Source organism: Canis lupus, chromosome Y (assembly GCF_048164855.1).
Source record: "Canis lupus baileyi chromosome Y, mCanLup2.hap1, whole genome shotgun sequence".
Taxonomy (NCBI): domain Eukaryota; kingdom Metazoa; phylum Chordata; class Mammalia; order Carnivora; family Canidae; genus Canis; species Canis lupus.
The window spans coordinates 8168086-8190297 of NC_132877.1; the positions used below are offsets into that span (position 1 = coordinate 8168086).

Consider the following 22212-nt stretch of genomic DNA (forward strand, 5'->3'; position numbering starts at 1 on the left):
TTTGGTCAATGTGATCCCTTTCACATCCCTGGTCTAGCTGGTTCTGACCACAGGATATCCACTCAGAGCTGGCTGAAACCAGTACTGGATTGAATTAAAACCTGACTAGGGACCATTTCCTAGAGAGGTTGGCTGTAAAGACCACAGGTGTTGGAATGTCCTTTAGACCATGATGGATTTCTAATTCTACTGTCTTCTGTCAATGTCCTCTACTAATAACTACTAAAGCTAGAAAATTGGGTGATTTCTCCTTATAAAAGTTTCCCAATATTTTCCATGGGCTCTTGAAGGCAAGGAAAAGTAAGGCACAACCCTCCTGGCCAGGCAATAACAAGGCCTTCTGGCATGGATTGGGTGGTAGTTCAGTCCATTCACCAGGCACCCACCTGTAGCCTGGGATGCAATGGGGAAGACCTATGGGGACTTTTATGGCAGGATGCCTTCACGGTAAGGCAGGATGGTGATCCATAGCAATTTTTGGTAAAGACACACGTCCAGTTGCTTTTGACACATGGAACCTCTGACCTATCCTTCCTGGAATGCCATGTGGGAGTTGGGAGGGATTTTTGGTAATAGACCTTCTCTACTTCTCTAGGAGCATGACCTCAGTAGGCTTCTTCCTCAGTCCCCAAGGACTCTCTCTTGGGATGCCTTTTAGCCCCCGGGGAAACAAGTCAGGTTGCAAAATTTAGGAAAGGACTGATCTCCTGTAACACAGTAGCATTTTTGGTTAGATCCCTTCTGCAGGCAACAGGGCTCTAATTCATGATCTGGACCTAAGGGCTTCTTGTAGAAGCCCTTGTTTGGTCAGTAACCAGTCTAGTAAACTCCCTCCTGACATACTGGATGATAATTATCTAAATAGGCCCCCTCCTGATAGATCCCAGGTTGGAGAAAGCACAGGCCATCCACAATGAAGGGGACACTGGCGCTCTGGCACTCTCTCTCCCACCCTCCCTCCCTCCGCCCCCCCGCCCCCATCTCTCTCTCACTGTTCTTCCTCCTAATAGATGTGGGGGCTTCTCCCTAATTTCCAGGCTAATGGCTATAATTGGAGCCAACTGTGGTTAGTCTATCTTGGGATAGGGACTTTGTGGAATATTCCCAAGCAACTGCCAAAACTCCTCTTGTTTCAGGGAAATTCCCTGTCTTCTCTGGCCTGATATGGACCACATATTTTCACTTTGGTGGAAAATAAAAACAAAAACAAAACAAAACACACCACAAACGACATCTACCAATCTGTCAGAGCTGATGAGGTTTTGAAACCAGACCCTCTTTCTCTGACTTCTGGCAGCACTCTGCCTCTTCTGTCTTCCCCTTCCCCTCCTCTTGTTTCTGCGCCACTTTGGTTGTGGCCTGCATACATCGCTCACTTCAGATTTCCCCACTGGTGCCCCAGGTAAAAACTGACAATGGGGAGTAAATTGACCTTTTAAGTGGACCCAGGTGGAATATATTTGGCCTTTAAACTAATTTAGGTTTGCTGGTTTAATTAAAATAGTCATGTCTTTAGAGTTATCAGCATTAAATATGACACTTGTATTCTATCTAGATTTGCTGAAGATCAAACAAGCTTGTGTTATCTGCATTGCAATTTGTTAGCACACTTAAAGTGGTGGTTACTCTGATCTGCCTCAAAGTTTTCATGGGTAATTGTCAAGATAGCTTTCAAAGTATTTGGTAATCTGAAACTTTAAAGTTTTGCTTGGATGATAAATGGGACCAAATTCATTGGACATTTAGGTCTCTCCCAAATAGAACAAAGTGCTAAAGCATTGATTAAAGGATGTAAGATTTGTGCTTTTGACTTCGTATTGTAAACACACTAAGGATATTGGAGGCTATTGGCAAAGATGCTTTGTGCTTAACTGATTCATAAATTTGCCATCTAGGGCAGCCCCGGTGGTGCAGCGGTTTAGCGCTGCCTGCAGCCCAGGGCGTGATCCTGGAGACCCTGGATCAAGTTCCACATCAGGCTCTCTGTATGATGCCTACTTCTCCCTCTGCCTGTGTCTCTGCCTCTCTCTCTCTCTCTCTCTCTCTCTCTCTCTCTCTCTCTCTGTCTCTATGAATAAATAAATAAAATATTTTTAAATAAATAAATAAATAAATAAATAAATAAATAAATAAATAAATAAATTTGCCATCTAAAGAGATCTGGGATAACTGTCCACAGCTGGTTACTACTTGGTTTTCACTGGAGACTAAGGTTTCTAAGAGTTAAACTTCTGCTAATTAAGACTGATGGGCATCAGAGAAGCAGCTCTGTATGTGTAAGAACAATCAAAGGAAAGGGAAGACACTCTTGTTGAAGGTAAAAGAAAGTAGTTTTGTCCTGAATGAGACTGGTTGTTTGGAGAGAAGTGGTTTGGGACAAAATCTGGATGTAAAAAGGTTTTTGTGAAGGGCAATCTTTGGGAAGGAATTTTATGTATGGTCAGGGCAGCACTAAGATCAAAATGAATGGATTTAAAAAGTACAGTGGTATAAGGTTGAAAGTCTGCTTTCTCTGTGTTAAAAATACAAAATTTTCTTGAGTTGTGGGTTTGCTCTTGATATGAAAATGTAAACAAAGTTGTTTTCTTTTCCCTTTGTCCTCCCAGAAAAAACAGTTTCTGTTTTGCCTTTATCGGGTCCTTGGTGATCTCTAATCTGGCTTAGGCTATGCTTTAAAACTTTCTAAGGCTTTTTTTTTTCCAATAAAATTTTTATTTATTTACTTGAGAGAGAGACAGAGAGTGAGCATGAGTGGGGCAGAGGCAGAGGGGGAAGGACAGGGAGAGGCAAGCTCCCCGCTGAGCAGGGAGCGGATTGGAGCTCCATCCAGGACCTGAGCCAAAGGCAGATGCTTAACCAACTTAGCCACCCCGAAACGTTCTAAGGTTTTTAACAAGCTTCCCCAAGATTTAAATCACAGATGAAGTCTCCTTGACTAATCAGGCTTGTTTATTTGGCATGTTACGTTCTTATATAAAGTCATCACTTGGTATACTGATTATTGAAGTGTTATGTGTCACAGAAATAACTGTATTTCCTTGTCAGTTGCATCATAATGAACAGACCATCAACAATGGCCATTTCTGAGTTTTTGTCATTTATAATTATTTCTATTCTCTTGCAAAATGACTTTTATCTTCAAGGGGATTCATAAAAGGACTTTGGGACAAATATAGGTATTTGATATCTTTAAGACCAAACCTGAAATGGGTAAGAATTTTCCAGAACTAATTAATAAGCTGCATTCAAACTGAACAAGAATTAGTAATATGGGACTAAATGAACTAGGAAGAAGATTACAGTTTTGTAGCTCTTGCTTGAAACATTGCTGGCTCTCTGTTTACACTTCCAGATTAAGGAAAACTTCTCTTAAGCTATCTGTGATGTACAGAAACCTGATAATTCATTTGTGAACAAATGGAAGCATTTAACTTTTCTCTCTACCTGAACCCCCTGAGATCCGAAAGGTCTCAATAATTTTTCTTTCTTCCATGGCAATCATAGTCATTTGCATAAGCTCTCCAGGAATCTGTTCTCTTTGTAACAGGACACCACTGGAAACATTGGTTATTCTACAAGACTTTGCCTGGAATGTCATATTTCAGAGAGACAGACATAAACTCATATATGACTACACAGTTTATGACTTTATGAAACCTGGAGCCATAAAGCCCCCTTGGAACTGTTGGCCTGATACCTTGTGTGCAGAGTTCCCAGCAGCCTCACCAGGTGAGTAAAGAATGTCACTTTCTGGCAGGTGCAGCAGGAACCTCAGGATACTTTGGGAGCCTTGTGAACACAAAGCCGCCCAAGTCTACAGGTATTGCAGGCATGTCTGACAGCAAGCACTTATCTTGGCTTCTGGCCTACAGGGGCTACTAAAAGTTCAATCTAGATTCCTTGTAAAAGTTCCAGCAAAACAGACTCTAAAAGATCGATATGGGCAGTTGTTGAACTTATGTAAATGATTAGGTCAGCTTTGTTAAAATTCTATTTGTTTTGCAAACAAATTAGTCTCGAGTTGGCTATCTCTGAAAATAAGGATGATTTTAGACAGAAAAATTAAGTTTCAATAACACATCTTTGCAGATGTTAAATCCTAGTTAAGATTGTCTTTAAAAGTTTGTTGTTTGCCTACACTAGACAACTTGAGGCAAACTTCAGAGAAATTGCCACGATAGCTCACGTATACACAGTCCTCTTGTTTGTTACTCTGTGGGGATAATAACACCGCCCCATGGGCATATGATTATTTGAAGAGCTGAAAATGTGATTGACTCCCCAACAATCGTATGATTCAACTAGCACCTTGACTAAATCTGTGTGGTTACGATGACAAAAATCACTCCTCAAAAGCCACTGCATACCCCACTCCCTAGGGTTAACTATGGACTTCTGGAGATAATGGATGACCTCTCCTTCTTTATGATTGGATTGGATGATGCACTTGGGGATGCCCTTATTTCTTGAGACAAGTTTTCTCCCACTTGCCAGTGATTCCTTGTAACTAAGATATTGTTAAGGATAGACCTCAAACAGGGGATCCCTGGGTGGCGCAGCAGTTTGGCGCCTGCCTTTGGCCCAGGGCGCGATCCTGGAGACCCGGGATCGAATCCCACATCGGGCTCCCTGCATGGAGCCCGCTTCTCCCTCTGCCTGTGTCTCAGCCTCTCTCTCTCTCTCTCTCTCTCTCTCTCTCTCTGTGACTATCATGAATAAATAAATAAAATCTTAAAAAAAAAAAAATCCTCAAGGCTCAGGAAATTTAAAAAAAAAAAAAAAAAAGGATAGACCTCAAACAAAGAAGATTCCATGATGGTTTTATCCCTCAGCCACTTCTGTTGATACAAAAGTGCTGAGTGGAGGCTTTAGCCAAGCATACAACATCCCTCCTGGTGGAAGGATCCTCAAAGCGCACTATGAGACAGTCCATGACTCTAATGACTTCACCTCAGGTCCAGAATGTCTTAGATACCAGAGGCCACCAATGGATGATGAGAGGCCGACTTATTAAATACTAGGCTGTGCTCATAGATATGCCTGAGATACTGTCAAACTTTAAACCCAGCTACCTTTATGTCTGGACCTGACCTTCGTACTTCTATAGAGCATAACTGTTCACAGGTTATTGATCTTGTTTATTCTAGTCAACCAGATTTAAAAGATTCCCCTATCGAAAATGCAGATGACAACCAGTTTACCAATGGCAGCAGTTTCATGGAAAAGGGAATAAGAAAAGATGGGTAAGCTATAGTTGGTCTAACTCAGACTATTGAGGCCAGAGCAAATAGGAGCCAGGAAAGCAGAGTTAGTTAGTAGTGCTCACTTGTGCTTTGCAATTTTTAAGACAAAGCCTTAAAAAATATTTGTACTGACTCCAAATATGCCTTCCTCATCCATGGAGCAATTTAGAAGAAAGGGGATCATTATCAAGCCAGAATTCCCTAATCAAATATTAAGCCTGAAAATACAACTGTTCTCGACCCTGTACACTTACCTGAGGAGGTAGCTGTAAACCACCTCAAAGGACAGCAGAAAGGATATGACCCTAGAATGTAAAAAAAACAATTCAGTAGACCACATGGCCCAAGCAGGCAGCACAAATAGGCAAATATTCTGTCTTTTACCAATCTTACCTCCAATAAGGTCCATGAGGGCAGTCTATTCAGACCAAAAAATTCACATAGCCCAGGAACAAGCATATTCAGAAATGCTTTATAATGAGGGGAAATTTTTTATACCCAAATAATAACCAGGGAAAGATAATACAGGGAGTACTCCATTCATTTGGATAAAAAGGCCACTGGAGTGACAAAAACTTTGCTAAGAGAAATTGCCCCTGGATTTGGACTCCTTTGATCCCTATACAAATTCAAAAGATGGCCCTACAAGACTGACTAGCCCTTGATATCTTAAGTGCAATTCAAGGAGGCCTAGAATTAGATGACTGACTCCTAATGGGACGCAGTGGTTCTGTGACTCTAACTTGAGTCACAAGTTCCTTCCCCCGTTGGTGGATAGGCCACTGAAACCTGGGTTTTGCCTGGATGCATGGATGCACTGTTAAAACCACTGCCAACTGAGCCAACCTTCCAAATTTAAAATGATGGTAGACACGGCTGTGTCTCATTTGTATGACCACCTAACATCCATTTTTCATCCTTCTTTTGGACTAGAGTGATGTAGGAGAGACGTTAGGGTTGAAATCCAGTGGCCAAGAAGGAATTCTTGAGATGTCTTTGGTGCAAAAAGGTGGTTTTATTGAAGCTGTCCCACAGGACAGGCCTTGTGGGAGAGCTACAATAGGATATTAAGGGGTGGTTATTATACAGTTGGGAGTTGGGAGAAGTTAGGAATACCATAAATCTCTGAGGAATTTTGGAAACAGGTTTCCAGGACCTTGAGGGGGCTAGCTATTGTTGGGGAAAGGTCACTTATTACTGTCTAATAAGCCCGTAGTTTTGAGACCCTTCAGATGTATATCGGTGGGTCCTATGCTTAGGGGAATGATTGCCAATATGTGTCTTGGGGAGAGGAGATACCGGAAATTTCTAAAGGAATTTATAATGTTAAAATACACCTACAGGATCCTGAGCGTTGGGCTAAGATTGCCTTTTGTCCTTCACAAAGTATTAACATTCAGGCAGCTGGTTCCTACAAGAGTGTCACTCTGCCTGTTTCAAAGACTTGTCAATGGACTGTGAATGGTAAGGCCATTTAATTTTTCTTTTGCCTCTGTCCCCCACATCATTTCCCCTCTGAATTATTTTGACCGTTAAATCTTCAAGTTGACTGGGAGTGGAATATCATCTTCTATAACTTCTTCCTGCTGAATAGGGGTCTAGAGATGTCACCACCTATGGTCTGTTTAGAGATGATAGGTAGATGATAGATGATAGATAGATATAGATAGATAGATAGATAGATAGATAGATAGATAGATAGATAGATAGATAGCTGTGTGTGTGTGTGTCTGTGTGTGTGTAAACCTCAGTGTGCACATAGCAGCTGCTTTTCTGTGGTAGAAACTAGCTGAAAGCAGAGAATGGAGCAGATTGCAGAAAACCTGGCTGTTGCTTTTCGCTGTCTGCCACAATAGGTTCAAGCCTCTGCGATGGCTTTTCTGGGACATAAGGGAGTAAGAGACTGAGTCAAGTACAGACACCCGATAACCAGGCTGCAGTTTTTTGCTGAGTGCTACAATAAACTCTAGCCTGCACCCCCACTGTGCACCCCCACTGTGCTACTGCTTTTCAGGGATGGGATGGTGCTGGCCATGCCCCAAGCCTCTTATCTGGGATAGAGGAATGGGTCTGCACCTTACCAGGCCCTATAAAACTTGGAGTTTGGAATCCCAGCCACTGGCCAGAGATAAAATACAGATCTGTGGCTCTGGATGTGCTGACAGGCTAGGCACAGGCAGGTTAAAGGTAGTGAACTGACAAAAGCTAGGGACACGGGAGATTGTTTGCTTTCCCAAGAGGGCTTCCTGAACAGCAGTGGCTGGAAATTCCATCCCCAGGGACAAGAGGGCAGGGTGATGCCATCGACTACGTACTTCACCACCACTCCCTCGTCCTGCCCACCAGCGCAGTTTGGCTTCGGAGGCAAACACAGCACCTCCAAGGAAGGCTGGAAACCACTATGCTAAACCCCACACCTTGACCTGGCATCTTTAGAAGGACAAGTCACCTCCTGAACAAGTCCAGCAGACCTCTCTCACAGAAAACCAACGTAGGCTTGCATCTAGCAAATCTATGGAGCAAAGAAAGGTCCAAAACATCAGACGAGGGGCGGGGCAAGATGGCGGAGGAGTAGGGTCCCCAAGTCACCTGTCCCCACCAACTTACCTAGATAACTTTCAAATCATCCTGAAAACCTACGAATTCTCTCTGAGATTTACTTATTTATTTTAATTATTTTTATTTATTTTTCATTGGAGTTCAATTTGCCAACATATACCATAACACCCAGTGCCCATCCCATCAGGTGCCCCTTCAGTGCCCGTCACCCAGTCACCCCAACCCCCCACCCACTACCCTTCCACTACGCCTTGTTCATTTCCCAGAGTTAGGTGTCGCTCATGTTTTGTCACCATCACTGATATTTTCACTCATTTTCTCTCCTTTCCCCTTTCAGTATTTTTTATATTCCCCAAATGAATGAGACCATATAATGTTTCTCCTTTCCAGATTGACTTATTTCACTCAGCACAATACGCTCCAAGTCCCTCCACGTCGAAGCAAATAGTGGGAATTTCTCGTTTCTAATGGCTGAGTAATATTCCAGTGTATACACAGACCACATCTTCTTTATCCATTCATCTTTCAGTGGACACCGAGGCTCCTTTCACAGTTTGGCTATTGCGGGTATTGCTGCTATAAACATCGGGGTGCAGGTTTTTCACTTCATCTGTATCTTTGGGGTAAATCTCCAGCAGTGCAATTGCTGGGTCATAGGATAGTTCTATTTTTAACTCTTTGAGGAACCTCCACAGTTTCCAGAGTGGCTACACCAGGTCACACTGCCACCAACAGTGCAAGAGGGTTCCCCCTTCTGCACATCGTCGGCAACATTTGTTGTTTCCTGCCTTGTTAATTTTCCCCATTCTCACTGGTGTGAGGTGGTATCTTATTGTGGGTTGGATTGGTATTTCACTGAAGCCCAGTGGTGTGGAGCATTTTCTCATCTGCTTGCTGGCCATGTCTATGTCTTCCTCTGTGAGATTTCCGTTCATGTCTTTTGCCTGGATCGTTTGTTTCTTTGATATTGAGTTTAATAAGTTCTTTACAGATCTTGGATACTAGCCCTTTATCTCATACGTCATCTGCAAATATCTTCTCCATTCTGTAGATTGTCTTTTAATTTTGTGGACTGTTTCTTTGCCTGTGCAAAACCTTCTTATCTTGAAGAAGTCCCAATAGTTCATTTTTGCATTTGTTTCTCTTGCCTTCATGGATGTATCTTGCAAGAAGTTACTGTGGCCGAGTTCAAAAAGGGTGTTGCCTGCACCTGACCTGTGTTCTCCTCTACGATTTTGATGGACTCTTGTCTCACATTTGGATCTTTCATCCATTTTGAGTTTGTCTTTGTGTATGGTGTAAGAGAAGGGTCCAGTTTCTATCTTCCGTGTGTGGCTGTCCAGTTTTCCTAGCACCATTTATTGAAAGGACTGTCTTTTTTCCAGTAGATAGTCTTTCCTCCTTTGTTGAATATTAGTTGATCATAAAGTTGAGGGTCCACTTCTGGATTCTCTGTTCTGTTCCATTGATCTATGTGTCTGTTTTTGTGCCAGTACCACACTGTCCTGATGACCACAGCTTTGTAGTACGACCTGAAATCTGGCATTGTGGTGACCCCAGCTATCGATATCTTTTTTAATATTCCCCTGGCTATTCGGAGTCTTTTCAGATTCCACACAAATCTGAAGATGGTTTCTTCCAACTCTCTGAAGAAAGTCCATGGTATTTTGATAGGGATTGCATTGAACACGTAAATTGCCCTGCGTAGCATTGACATTTTCACAATATTAATTCTTCCACTCCATGTGCATGGAATATTTTTCCATCTTCTTTGTGTCTTCCTCAATTTATTTCAGAAGCGTTCTGTAGTTATTAGGGTATAGATCCTTTCCCTCTTTGGTTCGGTTTCTTCCTAGGTATCTTATGCTTTTGGGTGCAGTTTTCAATGGGATTGACTCCTTAATTTCTCTTTCTTCAGTCTCATTGTTAGTGTATAGAAAGGTCACTGACTTCTGGGCATTGATTTTGTATCCTGCCACACTGCTGAATTGCTGTATGAGTTCTAGCAATCTTGGGGTGGAGGCTTTCGGGTTTTCTAGGTAGAGTATCATGTCATCTGCAAAGAGGGAGAGTTTGACTTCTTCTTTGCCAATTATTTCTTTTTGTTGTCTGATTGCTCAGGCTAGGACTTCTAGGACTGTGCTGAATAGCAGTGGTGAGAGTGGACATCCCTGTCTTCTTCCTGATCTTAGGGAAAAGGCTCTCAGTGTTTCCCCATTGAGAATGATATTTGCTGTGGGCTTTTCATAGATGGCTTTTAAGATGCTGCGGAATGTTTCCTCTATCCCTACACTCTGAAGAGTTTTGATCAGGAATGGATGCTGTATTTTGTCAAATGCTTTCTCTGCATCTATCGAGAGGATTACATGGTTTTGTTTTTACTCTTGTTGATACGATTTATCGCATTGATTGCTTTACGAGTGTTGAACCAACCTTGCATCCCAGGGATAAATCCCCTGTGGTCATGGTGAGTCATCTTCTTAATGTAATGTTGGATCCTATTAGCTAGTGTCTTGTTGACAATTTTTGCATCCATGTTCATCTGGGATATTCATCTATAATTCTCCTTTTTGGTGGGGTCTTTGTCTGGTTTTGGAATGAAGGTGATGCTGGCCTCATAGAATGAGTTGGAAGTATTCCATCTCTTTCTATCTTTCCGAACAGCTTTAGTAGAATACTTATGGTTTCTTCTTTACACGTTTGATAGAATTCCCCTGGGAGGCCATCTGGCCCTGGACTTTTGTGTCTTGGGAGGTTTTTGATGACTGCCTCAATTTCCTCCCTGGTTATTGGCCTGTTCAGGTTTTCTATTTCTTCCTGTTTCAGTTTTGGTAGTTTGTGGCTTTCCAGAAATGTGTCCATTTCTTCCAGGTTTCCTCATTTATTGGCATATAGCTGTTCATAATATGGTTTAAAAACCGTTTGTATTTCCTTGGTGTTGGTAGTGATCTCTCCTTTCTCATTCATAATTTTATTAATTTGAGTCTTCTCTCTCTTGTTTAATAAGGCTAGCTAATGGTTTATCTATCTTATTCTTTATTTCAAAGAACCGAATCCTGGCTTTGTTGATCTGTCCCACAGTTCTTCTGGTCTCTATTTCACGGAGTTCTGCTTGAATCTTTATTAAGTCTCTTCTTCTGCTGGGTGTAGAATCTATTTGCTGTTTTTTTTCTCCATCTCCTTTAGGTGCAAGGTTAGCTTTTGTATTTGAGTTCTTTCCAGTTTTTGAATGGATGCTTGTATTGCGATGTATTACCCCTCAGGACTGCGTTTGCTGTATCTCAAAGAATTTGAACGGTTGTATCTTCATTCTCATTAGGTTCCATGAATCTTTTTAATTCTCAGGACTGCGTTTGCTGTATCCCAAAGAATTTGAACGGTTGTATCTTCATTCTCATTAGGTTCCATGAATCTTTTTAATTCTTCTTTAATTTCCTGGTTGACCCTTTCATCTTTTAGCAGGAGGGCCCTTCACCTCCACATCCTTGGAATCCTTCCAAAATTCTTCTTGTGATTTATTTCTAATTTCAAAGCATTATGGTCTGAAAATATGCAGAGGATGATCCCAATCTTTTGGTATCGGTTCAGACCTGATTTGTGACCCAGTATGTGGTCTATTCTGGAGAAAGTTCCATGTGCACTTGAGAAGAATGAGTATTCAGCTGCGTTTGGATATAAAGTTCTGTAAATATCTCTGAAATCCATCTGGTCCAGTGTATCATTTAAGGCTCTTGTCTCGGGCAGCCCTGGTGGCGCAGCGGTTTAGCGTCGCCTGCAGCCCAGGGCGTGATCCTGGAGGGCCGGAATCGAGTCCCACATCGGGCTCCCTGCATGGAGCCTGCTTCTCCCTCTGCCTGTCTCTCTCTCTCTGAATGAATGAATGAATGAATGAATAAATAAGGAAAGAAAACTTTAAAGTTCTTGTCTCTGTATATTGTTGTGCTTGGGAAATCTGTCGATTGTAGAATGCGCTAGATTGAAGTCACCAAGTGTAAGTGTATTATTATCTAAGTATGTCTTAACTTTGCTGATTAATTGATTGTTATACTTGGCAGCTCCCACATTCGGGGCATAAATATTGATGATGTTACATCCTCTTGTTGGATAGATCCTTTAAGTATGATATAGTGCCCCTCTTCATCTCTCACGACAGACTTCGGGATAAACTTTAGTTTATCTGGTATAAGGATGGCTACCACTGCTTTCTTTTGAGGACCATTTGAATGGTACATGGTTCCCCAACCTTTTATTTTCAGGCTGTAGGTGTCCTTCTGCCCAAAATGAGTCCCTTGTAGACAGCAAATAGATGGGTCTTGCTTTTTTATACGGTCTGAAACCCTGCCCCTTTTGGTGGGGTCATTAAGCTCATTCACGTTCAGCGTTACTATTGAAAGATATGGATTTAGTGTCATCATGATACCTATTCAGTCCCTGGTTTTGTGGGTTGTTTCCTTGGACTTCTTCTTTCTATTACAGAATCCCCCTTAGGATTTCTTGCGGAGCTGGCTTGGTGGTCACATACTCTTTCAGTTTCTGCCTATCTTGGAAGCTCGTCATCTCTCCTTCTATTCTGAATGAGAGCCTTGCTGGATAAAGTATTCTTGGCTGCATGGTCTTCTCATTTAGGACCCTGAATATATCCTGCCAGCACTTTCTGGCCTGCCAGGTCTCTGTGGAGAGGTCTGCTGTTAATCTAATATTTCTCCCCATAAAATTTAGAGATTTTTTTGTCTCTTGCTGCTTTAAGTGTCTTCTCTTTGTCTTTGGAATTTGCAAGTTTCACTATTAAATGTCAAGGTGTTGAGCAGTTTTTATTGATTTTAGGGGGGTATCTCTCTATTTCCTGGATCTGAATGCTTGTGTCCCTTCCCAGGTAGGAAAGTTCTCAGCTATGATTTGTTCAAATACGTATTCTGGACCTCTGTCCCTTTCGGCACCCTCGGGAGCCCCAACTACATGTAGATTTTCCCTTCTGAGGCTGTCATTTATTTCCCTTAACCCATCCTCATGATCTTTTAATTGTCTCTTTTTCCCTCAGTTTCTCGCCTTGCCATCAACTTGTCTTCTATGTCACTCACTCATTCTTCTACCTCGTTAACCCTCATGGTTAGGACCTCCAGTTTGGATTGCATCTCACTTAATTGATTTTTAACTTCTGACTGATGAGATCTAAATTCTGCAGTCATGAAGTCTCTTGACTCCTTTATGCTTTTTTCTCGAGCCAACAGTATCTTTATAATTGTGCTTCTGAATTGGTTTTCTGACATTGAATTGTAATCCAGATTTTGTAACTCTGTGGGAGAGAGGACTGTTTCTGGTTCTTTCTTCTGAGGGGAGTTTTTCCTTCTCGTCATTTTGCTCAGTCCAGAGTGACCAAAAGCAAGTTGTACTGGAAAAAGGAGAAAAAGAGAGAACAGAAAAAAGAAAAATAAAAACGGAAGAAGAAGAAGAAGAAAAAAGAAAAAAAAAATGGGGTGGGGGGAACAGAAGACAAAGAACAAGGGGGAGTATCCTCTGATTCTATATACTGTAAATACCTCGACTTCCGCGGGACTTTCCGGTGCTGCTTGATCAATAACTTGCTTTTCCCTCTTCCCTCTAGCTGGTCTTCTGGGGGAGGGGCCTGCTGTGCTGATTCTCAGGTGTACCGGGGGGAGCTTCTCAGCCCCCTGCCTGGTACACGGCTCATTGGGAGTTGTTTAACCTGTTCATCCTGTGAGGCCACCGTGAGGCTCAGTGGAGGTTGTTTATCCTGTGAGGCCCCAGGAGGAACAGTGGCAGCGGCCAGCTCTCCAGCCCTGGAGTCCAGCCCGGTAGTTACTGCTACCGCAGCTCCCAGTCCGCAGGGTTCTGGATTCTCCGGGGGCGGGGCCGCTGATCTGCACTGCTCAGGGTAGTGGCGGCAGGAGTGTCCTTGCTGTCCTGTGCCCTCCCGGCCTCTGCCTGTCCCGCGGGGAGCGCCGGATCCTGGGCTGTGTCCTCCGGCAGCCTGGGCTCTGGGGCCCGCACTGTTGGAATCCCCCTCCCTGGCGATACAGCCCTCTCCACGCGGAGCCTCCGAATTCCTCTCAGGTGGAATTTATAGGTTTTCAGGATGATTTGAAGGTTATCTAGGTCTCACTCTGAGATTTAAAGAGAAAACAGCTGGAACGCTCCAGAGAGAAGAGTTTTTGCTTCTAACGAGGTAGGAAGGCGCAAAAAAATTAAAAAAAAGAATCAAGCGGGGGAGGAGCCCCCCACGTGGAGCCTGGCTAAGTCCGGGTAGCAAAAGCCTCCCGGGACAGGGAAGCCCAGTCCCTGAGAAGCAGGAACTTTAAAAATCCGCACCAGGTTTGTCCCAGATGGAAAGGCGATTAGTAGGGAACTTGGGCAGAATTGCAGGAGGGGCAGTGGAGCCTCCAGTCTCCCAGAGTCCCTAACAGAGGAAGTGCACCCTGCGGGAGAGCGTTCTATAGACTGTGGGCTGAGCTCGGTAAAGGGTTGGATGGAGTACGGGCCGGCGGGCCTCGGGAGAAGCTCAGGCAGAGGCTCCCGACGGAGGGGACTGTGCCCTGCTGCTTTCGGGAGCCGCGCCCTGAGAATATGATTCCAGCAGCACAGGCCCCAGACAGCAGGGCACCGCGGAACTCAACCTAGGATCCGGTGCTCCCCCCTCCCTGGGACAGGTGGAGGCAACGAGGGCACAGGTCAGTGAGGATTCTCCTGCCCCCCGCCCCCGGGCGCCCCTAGCTGTGCAGATCAGCACCACCCGCCCCCGGAACATGAGGCCAGTGTGGACTGGGAAATTGTAGTAGTTACTGTGGGAGCTGACTCCAGAGCTGGAGAACTGGCTGCCGCCAGTATTGTTGTTCCTCCTTGTGTCACCCTGTGCCTGGGGCGGAGTGGGGTCGCCAGGGAACAGCGGCCTCAGAGAATAAACAGCTCCCACTGAGCCCTGCACCTGGCATGGGGCGGGGTAGCTACTTGGGTGCACACATCTGAGAATCAGCACAACAGGCCCCTCTCCCAAAAGACCAGCTGGAAGGACAGGGGAAGAGCAAGTTCTTGGCGGACCAACACTGGAAAGCTCCAGGGGAAGTTGAGGGATTTACAGTTTATAGAACCAGAGTATACCCCTCCTTTTTAATTTTTTTCCTCCCTTTTCCAGGAAAGCATTAGATCAGACTGTAAGTTTCCAATTTTTTCTCTTTTCCCACCTTAACTACAATATTTTACCACCTCTTCATTTTTAAGATTCTTCCTTTCTGACTTTCATATTTCTACAGTTACAGACCTTGATGTATTTTCCACTTCTAGATTACCTTCAACATACTCAGTTTAATTTTGGGAGATATGCAAGATATGTTTTCTTTGTTTTGTGTTTTTGTTTTCGCTGCCTCATTTTGCTCTACAATGGCAGAAGTTAATACCTTCTAAAACATGACCCAGTATGCACCCAGAACCAAGTATTATACCATGCTGTTTCATTCTGTGAGATTCCTCATTCCCATTCTGCCCCCCCCCCCCTTTATCTCATCTATGCTTTGGTGGTCAATGTTGGGGCCCTCTACTAGTATTTCTGGTTTATATAAATTTGGGACTGAGCATCTTCTAATAATACAGAACTTAATATATCAGAAACAAGAGAATCACCCTCCGGACCCCTACATTCTCCCTCCACTACAACTTCTTCACCACCACCATCTCCCAGTCCCGCCCTCCCCACCTTTTTTTCTTATTCTCTTTTTCTTTTTCTATTCTTCTTTTTCCCTCCTTTTTTCTCTTCTTTTTTAGGTTCATGGCCTTTTATTTTTTACTACTTTTTTTTTAAACTTGTTTTTCACTTTAGTTGTCCTTTCATTTTATTTTGTCTGATCTGTTTTCAATTTCTGGTCTCTGACCCTCAGCAGAATCATCTGGGTGAAATTTAGTCAGGTCATGGTTGATAGTCTTGACACCGCCCGCTCATACAGCCACTCTGCACTGAGAAAAATAACTAGAAAGAAGAACTCCCCCTGATGAACATAGATGCAAAAATTCTTATCAAGATACTAGCCAATAGGATCCAACAGCCCATTTACCTGGATTATTCACCACGAACAGGTGGGCATTATTCCTGGGATGCAAGGTGGCTCAACATACACAAATCAACCAGTGTGATATGCCACATGCGTAAAAGAAAGGACAAGTGCCATATGATCCTCTCAATAGATGCAGAAAAAGTGCTTTACAAAATAGAGCATCCTTTCTTGATAAAAACTGTCCACTGTGTAAGGCTAGAGGGAACATATCTCATTTGCATAAAAGCCATATTAAAAAAAACTCACAGCAAATATCATCCAAAACAGGGAAAAACTGAGATCTTTTACCCTAAGTTCAAGAACACGACAGGGATGTCCACTCTCACCACTGTTGTGCAACATAATGCTAGAAGTCTTAGCCTTGGCAATAAAAATTTTAAAAAAATAAAGAAATAAATAAAAACTTAAAAAACCCACAAAGAAATAAAAGGCATCCAAATCAACAGAGAAGAAATCAAACTCTCCCTTTTTGCAGATCACATGATTCTCCACGGAAAAATCCTAAAGGACTCCAGCAAAATATTGCTAGAATTCATACAGCAATTCGGCAAACTGGCAGGATACAGAATCAATGCACAGGAATCAGTGCATTTCTGTGCACTAACAATGAGACAGAAGAAAGAGAAATGAAGGAATTGATCCCATTTACAATTCTACCAAAAACCATAAGATACCTAGGAAGAAACCTAACCACTTTGGTAAAGGATCTGTACTCTGAAAACTGTAGAACACTTAAGAAAGGAATTGAGGAGGACACAAAGAAATGGATATTCCCATGCTCATGGGTTGGAAGAACAAATATTGCTATAATATCTATACTACACAGAGCAATCTACACATTCAATGCAATCCGTATCAACATACCATCAGCATTTTTTCATAGAGTTGGAATAAACCATCCCAAAATTTGCGTGGAAACAGAAAAGACCCAGAATAGCTGAAGGAATGTTGAAAAAGAATCCCAAAACTGGAGGCATCACAATTCCTGACTTCAAGCTGTATGACAAAGATGTCATCATCAAGACACTGTCCTACTAGCACAAAGACACACAGATCCTTGGAACAGAATATAGAAGTCAGAAATGGACCCTCAACTCTGTGGTCAACTAAACTTTCACAAGGCAGGAAAGGATATACAATGGAAAAAAAGCCAGTCTCTTCAACCAGTGGTGTTGGGAAAGTTGGACAGACACATGCAAGAGAATAAAACTGTACCACTTTCTTACACCAAACACAAAAATAAGTTCAAAGTGGATGAAAGACCTAAATGTGAGACAGGAATCCATCAAAAAATGCAGAGAATGCAGGCAGCAGCCTCTGTGACCTCAGCCATAGCAAAGAAATGGATGCAATTGATTGCCTCTCCAGAGGCAAGAAGAACAAAGGCAAAAGTGAACAATTGGGACTTGATAAAGATTTAAAAAAGAACAAAAACCCAACAAACTTTGTACAGAAAAGGAAACAGTCAACAAAACTAAAACTTTTTTTAGTTTTAGATATTCGTAAATGTCGTATCAGATAAAGGGCTAGCATCCAAGATCTATAAAGAACTTATCAAAATCAACACCCAAAAAACCCAAATAATCCAGTCAAGAAATGAGCAGAAGACACGAACAGACATTTCCCCCAAGAAAACACACAAATGGCCAACAGGCGCATAAAAAAGAACATTCCGCATCACTGGGCACCAGGGAAATCCAAACCAAAACCACAATGTGATCCCACCTCACACCACTCACAAGGGCTCAAATTAAACTCAAAATTAAACTAAGGGGCACATGTATGTTTATAGCAGCAATCTCCACAATAGCCAAAATATGGGAAGAGCTAAGATGTCCTAATCAACAATCCAATGAATGGATAAAGGAGCTGTGGTATATATCCATTGTGTGTGTATACTCAGCCATCAAAAAGAAAGAAATTTTGCCACTTGCAATGGAATGGGTGGAACTAGAAGACATTCTGCTAAGCAGAATAAGTCAGTCAGAGAAGGGCAAATACCATACGATTTCACTCATATGTGGAATTTAAGAAACAAAACAGATGAACATGGGGGAGGGGAAAGAAAAATAAAACAAGATGAAAATTGAGAACCAGGCAAACCATAAGAGATGCTGAGCTTTAGGGAACAAACTGAGGGTAGCTGAGGGATTTGGGTGAGAGGATGGGCTAACTAGGTGATGGGCATTAAGGAGTGAAGTAGTGGCACTGGGTGTGGTGTGCAACTGATGAATCACTTAATGCTACTTCTGAAACTAATAACACGGTATGGGGGCGGGGCAAGATGGCAGAAGAGGAGGGGTCCTCGACTCACCTGGTCCCACCAACTTACTGAGATAACTCTGAAATCATCCCGAACACTGACAACTCCGACCTGAGATTTAAAAAGAGAACAATCAGAATGCTCCAGAGAGAAGGGAGCATTTGCTTCTAGCAAGGTAGGAAGGTGGAAAAAAATAAAAGAAAAATAAAAGAAATAAATAAAAATAAATAAATAAATAAATAAAATAAATAAAATAAAAATAATAAATAAATAAAAGAAATAAATAAAAAATAAATAAATAAATATAAAAAATATAAAATAAAATGAAATAAAAATATAATAAAAAATATAAAAGAATATAAAATATAAAAAAATAAAAATAAATAAAAAAAAATAAAGGTAGGAAGGTGGAAAAAAATAAAAGAAAAAAGATCAAGTTGGGGAGGGGCACCACGAGGAGCCCAGATAAAGCTTCCTGGAGGGACAGGAAAGCCCAGCCCTGGAGAAGCAGGAAATTTGAAACTCCACCGTGGACTTTTCCCCCGAGGGAAAAGTGCTTAGCAGGGGAATCAGGTAGAGATAAGTGCTTAGCTTCCTTTCCTTAGCAGGAAGGGCAGTGAAGCCTCCAGTTTCCCAGAGACACGAATACGGGAGGGGCCCCTGGAGGGAAAACACACCACAGACTGGGCAGATCTGTACAGGGCTGGCGGCACGTGGCAGGGCATCTGGGAGAAGCCAGTGGGTTAGGCGGGCGCCTCCAGACGGAGGTGTCTGTGCCCTGCTGCCTTGGGGAGCCACGTGCCCCAGAGGCGCCATCCCAGCAGCACAGGGCCCTGGATCCCAGGGCACCGAGCAGACAAAGCCCACGATCCTGCTCTACCCCTGAGACAGGCGGAAGCAGGGAGGGCACAGGACAGTGGGGACTCTCCTGCCGCTCACTGGGTGCCCTGCAAGCTGTTCGGATCAGTGCCCCCCACACCGCCCCGGAGGTGTCGCACTAGTCCAGTGCGAACTGGAAGACTGCGGTAGTTACTAGCAGGGAGCTGACCCCAGAGCTGGAATTCTGGCCACCTCCATTGTTGATTTCCTCCTTGTTTCCCCCTGTGCCTGGGAGAGGCAGCACTACCAGGGAACAGAGGCCTCACAAGGTAAACATCTACCACTGAGCCGGCAACTGGCAGGGGGCGGGACAGCTCTCCCAGGTGCATGCACGCACATGTGAGAATCAGCACAGCAGAACCCTCGCCCAGAGGACCAGCTGGAAGAACAGGGGAAGAGCAAGTTCTTGACCAAGCAGCACTGGAAAGCTCCCGGGGAAGTCGAGAGATTTATGGTATATAGAACTAGAGGGTACCCTCCCTTCCCCCCCACCCCTTTTCCCAGTACAACTCGTTTATATATCAGACGAAAAGCTTCCAATATTTTTTCTCTTTTCCCACCTTAAATACAATATTTTACCACCTCTTCATTTTTTTCTTCCTTTTTTGACTTTCGTATGCCTACAATTACATATGCATTTGTCTTAGATATATTTTTCACTTCTAGATTCCCCTCAACAAACTCAATTCAATTTTGGGAGATATGTGAGATCTTGTTTTGCGCTTTTTGTTTTCTCTGTCTTGTTTTGTTCTACAATGACAGAAGTTAATGCCTTCTGAAACATGACCAGCATGCACCCAGAACCAAGTGGTATAGTGTGCCGGTTCATTCCGTGAGATTATATTCTCTCTTCATTCCCATTCTGGCCCCCTCTTTTTATCTTGTTTATGTTTTGCTGGTCACTGCTGGGGCTTTCTACAAGTATTGCTGGTTTATATACATTTGGGATTGAGCATCTCCTAACACATAGAACTTAATACAATTGGAACTAGGAGTATCACCCTCCAGAACCCCTAGGGTAGACTACATTCTCCCTCCACTACAACTTCTTCACCACCACCAAATTCCCATCCACCCCCTCTTTCTTTCTTTTTCTTATCTTTTTTTTCCTCTTTTTTTCTCCCCGCCCCCTTTACTTTTGCTTTTTTTTCCCCCTCTCTTTTTCTTTTTTCTTTTTCTTCTTCTTCTTTGAGATTCTTGGCCTTTTACTTTTTACTGCTTTGTTTTAAAATGTGTTTTTCACTTCAGTGGTCCTTTTGTTTTATTTTGTTGTGATCTTTGTTTTCATTTTCTGGTCTCTGACCTCATCAGAATCCTCTAGGGTAAAATTTACTTAGGTCGTGGTTAATACTCTTGACTCAGCCCACTCATACAGCCACTCTGCACTGAGCAAATGACTGGAAGGAAGAACTCACTACAAAAGAAAGAATCAGAAAGAGAACACTCTGCCACAGAGTTCCAGAATATGGATTACAATTCGATGTCAGAAAGCCAATGCAGAAGCACAATTATAAAGCAACTGGTGTATCTGGAAAAAAGCATAATAGATTCAAGAGACTTTATGACTGCAGAATTTAGATCTATTCAGGCCATAATAAAAAATCAATTAAATGAGATGCAATCCAAACTGGAGGTCCTATCAAGGAGGGTTAATGAGGTGAAAGAAAGAGTGCACGAACATGAAGGCTCCTAACTCTGGGAAGCGAACTGGGGGTGGTGGAAGGGGAGGAGGGCGGGGGGTGGGGGTGAATGGGTGACGGGCACTGAGGGGGGCACTTGACGGGATGAGCACTGGGTGTTATTCTGTATGCTGGCAAATTGAACACCAATAAAAAATAAATTTATTATAAAAAAAAGGAAAGAAAGAGTGTGCGACACGGAAGACAAGTTGATGGCAAGGAAGGAAGCAAAGGATAAAAGAGACAGACAATTAAAAGACCATGAGGAAAGGTTAAGGGAAATAAATGATAACCTCAGAAGGAAGACTCTACATATAATTGGGGTTCCAGAGGGCACTGAGAGAGACAGAGGACCAGAAAGCATATTTGAATAAATCATAGCTGAGAACTTCCCATAGCTGGGAATTTGGGCATGGAAACAGGCATGCAGATCCAGGAGACAGAGAGGCCCCCTCCCCCTCAAAATCAATAAAAACCATTCAGTATCTCGACATTTAATAGTGAAACTTGCAAATTCCAAAGATAAAGAGCAAATCCTTAGAGCAGCGAGAGACAAGGGATTCTTCTTTTTTTTTTTTTTTTATTAAAGTAGTGGGGTTTTTAGTTTATTTTTTTATTTTTTTATTTTTTTATTTTATTTTTTTTTATGATAGTCACAGAGAGAGAGAGAGAGAGAGAACTAGAGACATAGGCAGAGGGAGAAGCAGGCTCCATGTACCGGGAGCCCGACGTGGGATTCGATCCCGGGTCTCCAGGATCGCGCCCTGGGCCAAAGGCAGGTGCTAAAGTGCCGCGCCACCCAGGGATCCCGAGACAAGGGATTCTTAACTCATATGGGGAGAAATATTAGATTAACAGCAGACATCAACACAGAGCCAGAGCCAGCCCTTTCTGGCCTGCCAGGAAATATTCAGGCTACTAAATGAGCAGAACATGCAGCCAAGAATACTTTATCCGGCAAGGCTCTCATTCAGAATAGGAGGGATAAAGACCTTCCAAGATAGGCAGAAACTGAAAGACTATGTGACCACTGAACCAGCTCTGCAAGAAATATTAAGGAGGCCTCTGTTAAAGAAAGAGGAAGCCCAAAGAAATAATCCACGAAAACAGGGACTGAATAGGTATTGTGATGACACTAAATTCATATCTTTCAGTAGTTACTCTGAGGGTGAATGGGCTAAATGATCCCATCAAAAGACACAGGGTTTCTGACTGGATAAAAGAGCAAGACCCATTTGCTATTTGCTGTTTACAAGAGACTCATTTGAGACCTAAGGACACCTCCAGCCTGAAAATGAGAGGATGGAGAACAGTTTACCATTCAAATGGTCCTCAAAGGAAAGCTGGGGTATCACTCATCATACCAGATAAATTAAAGTTTATACCAAAGATAGTAGTAAGAGATGAAGAGGGACACTACATCATACTTAAAGGGTCTATCCAACAAGAAGACCTAACAATCATGAGATGTTTATGCCCCTACTGTGGGAGATGACAAGCATATCAATCAATTCATAACCAAAGGAGAG

General features: G+C 42.9%; 1 long non-coding RNA gene across 2 annotated transcripts in view; it reads left to right on the forward strand.

The window, feature by feature from the left end:
• The window catches only part of LOC140629071 (uncharacterized), a 92836-nt gene extending 72100 nt beyond the window's left edge, over positions 1–20736 (forward strand). The window contains exons 5-7 of one of the 2 annotated variants that reach the window (XR_012026934.1): positions 3548–3729; positions 6587–6707; positions 16338–20736. This is a non-coding gene — a long non-coding RNA (uncharacterized lncRNA). The remainder of the gene's footprint in view (positions 1–3547; positions 3730–6586; positions 6708–16337) is intronic. The other variant, XR_012026937.1, reaches the window with a different exon arrangement.
• Positions 20737–22212: the final 1476 nt, after the last annotated feature.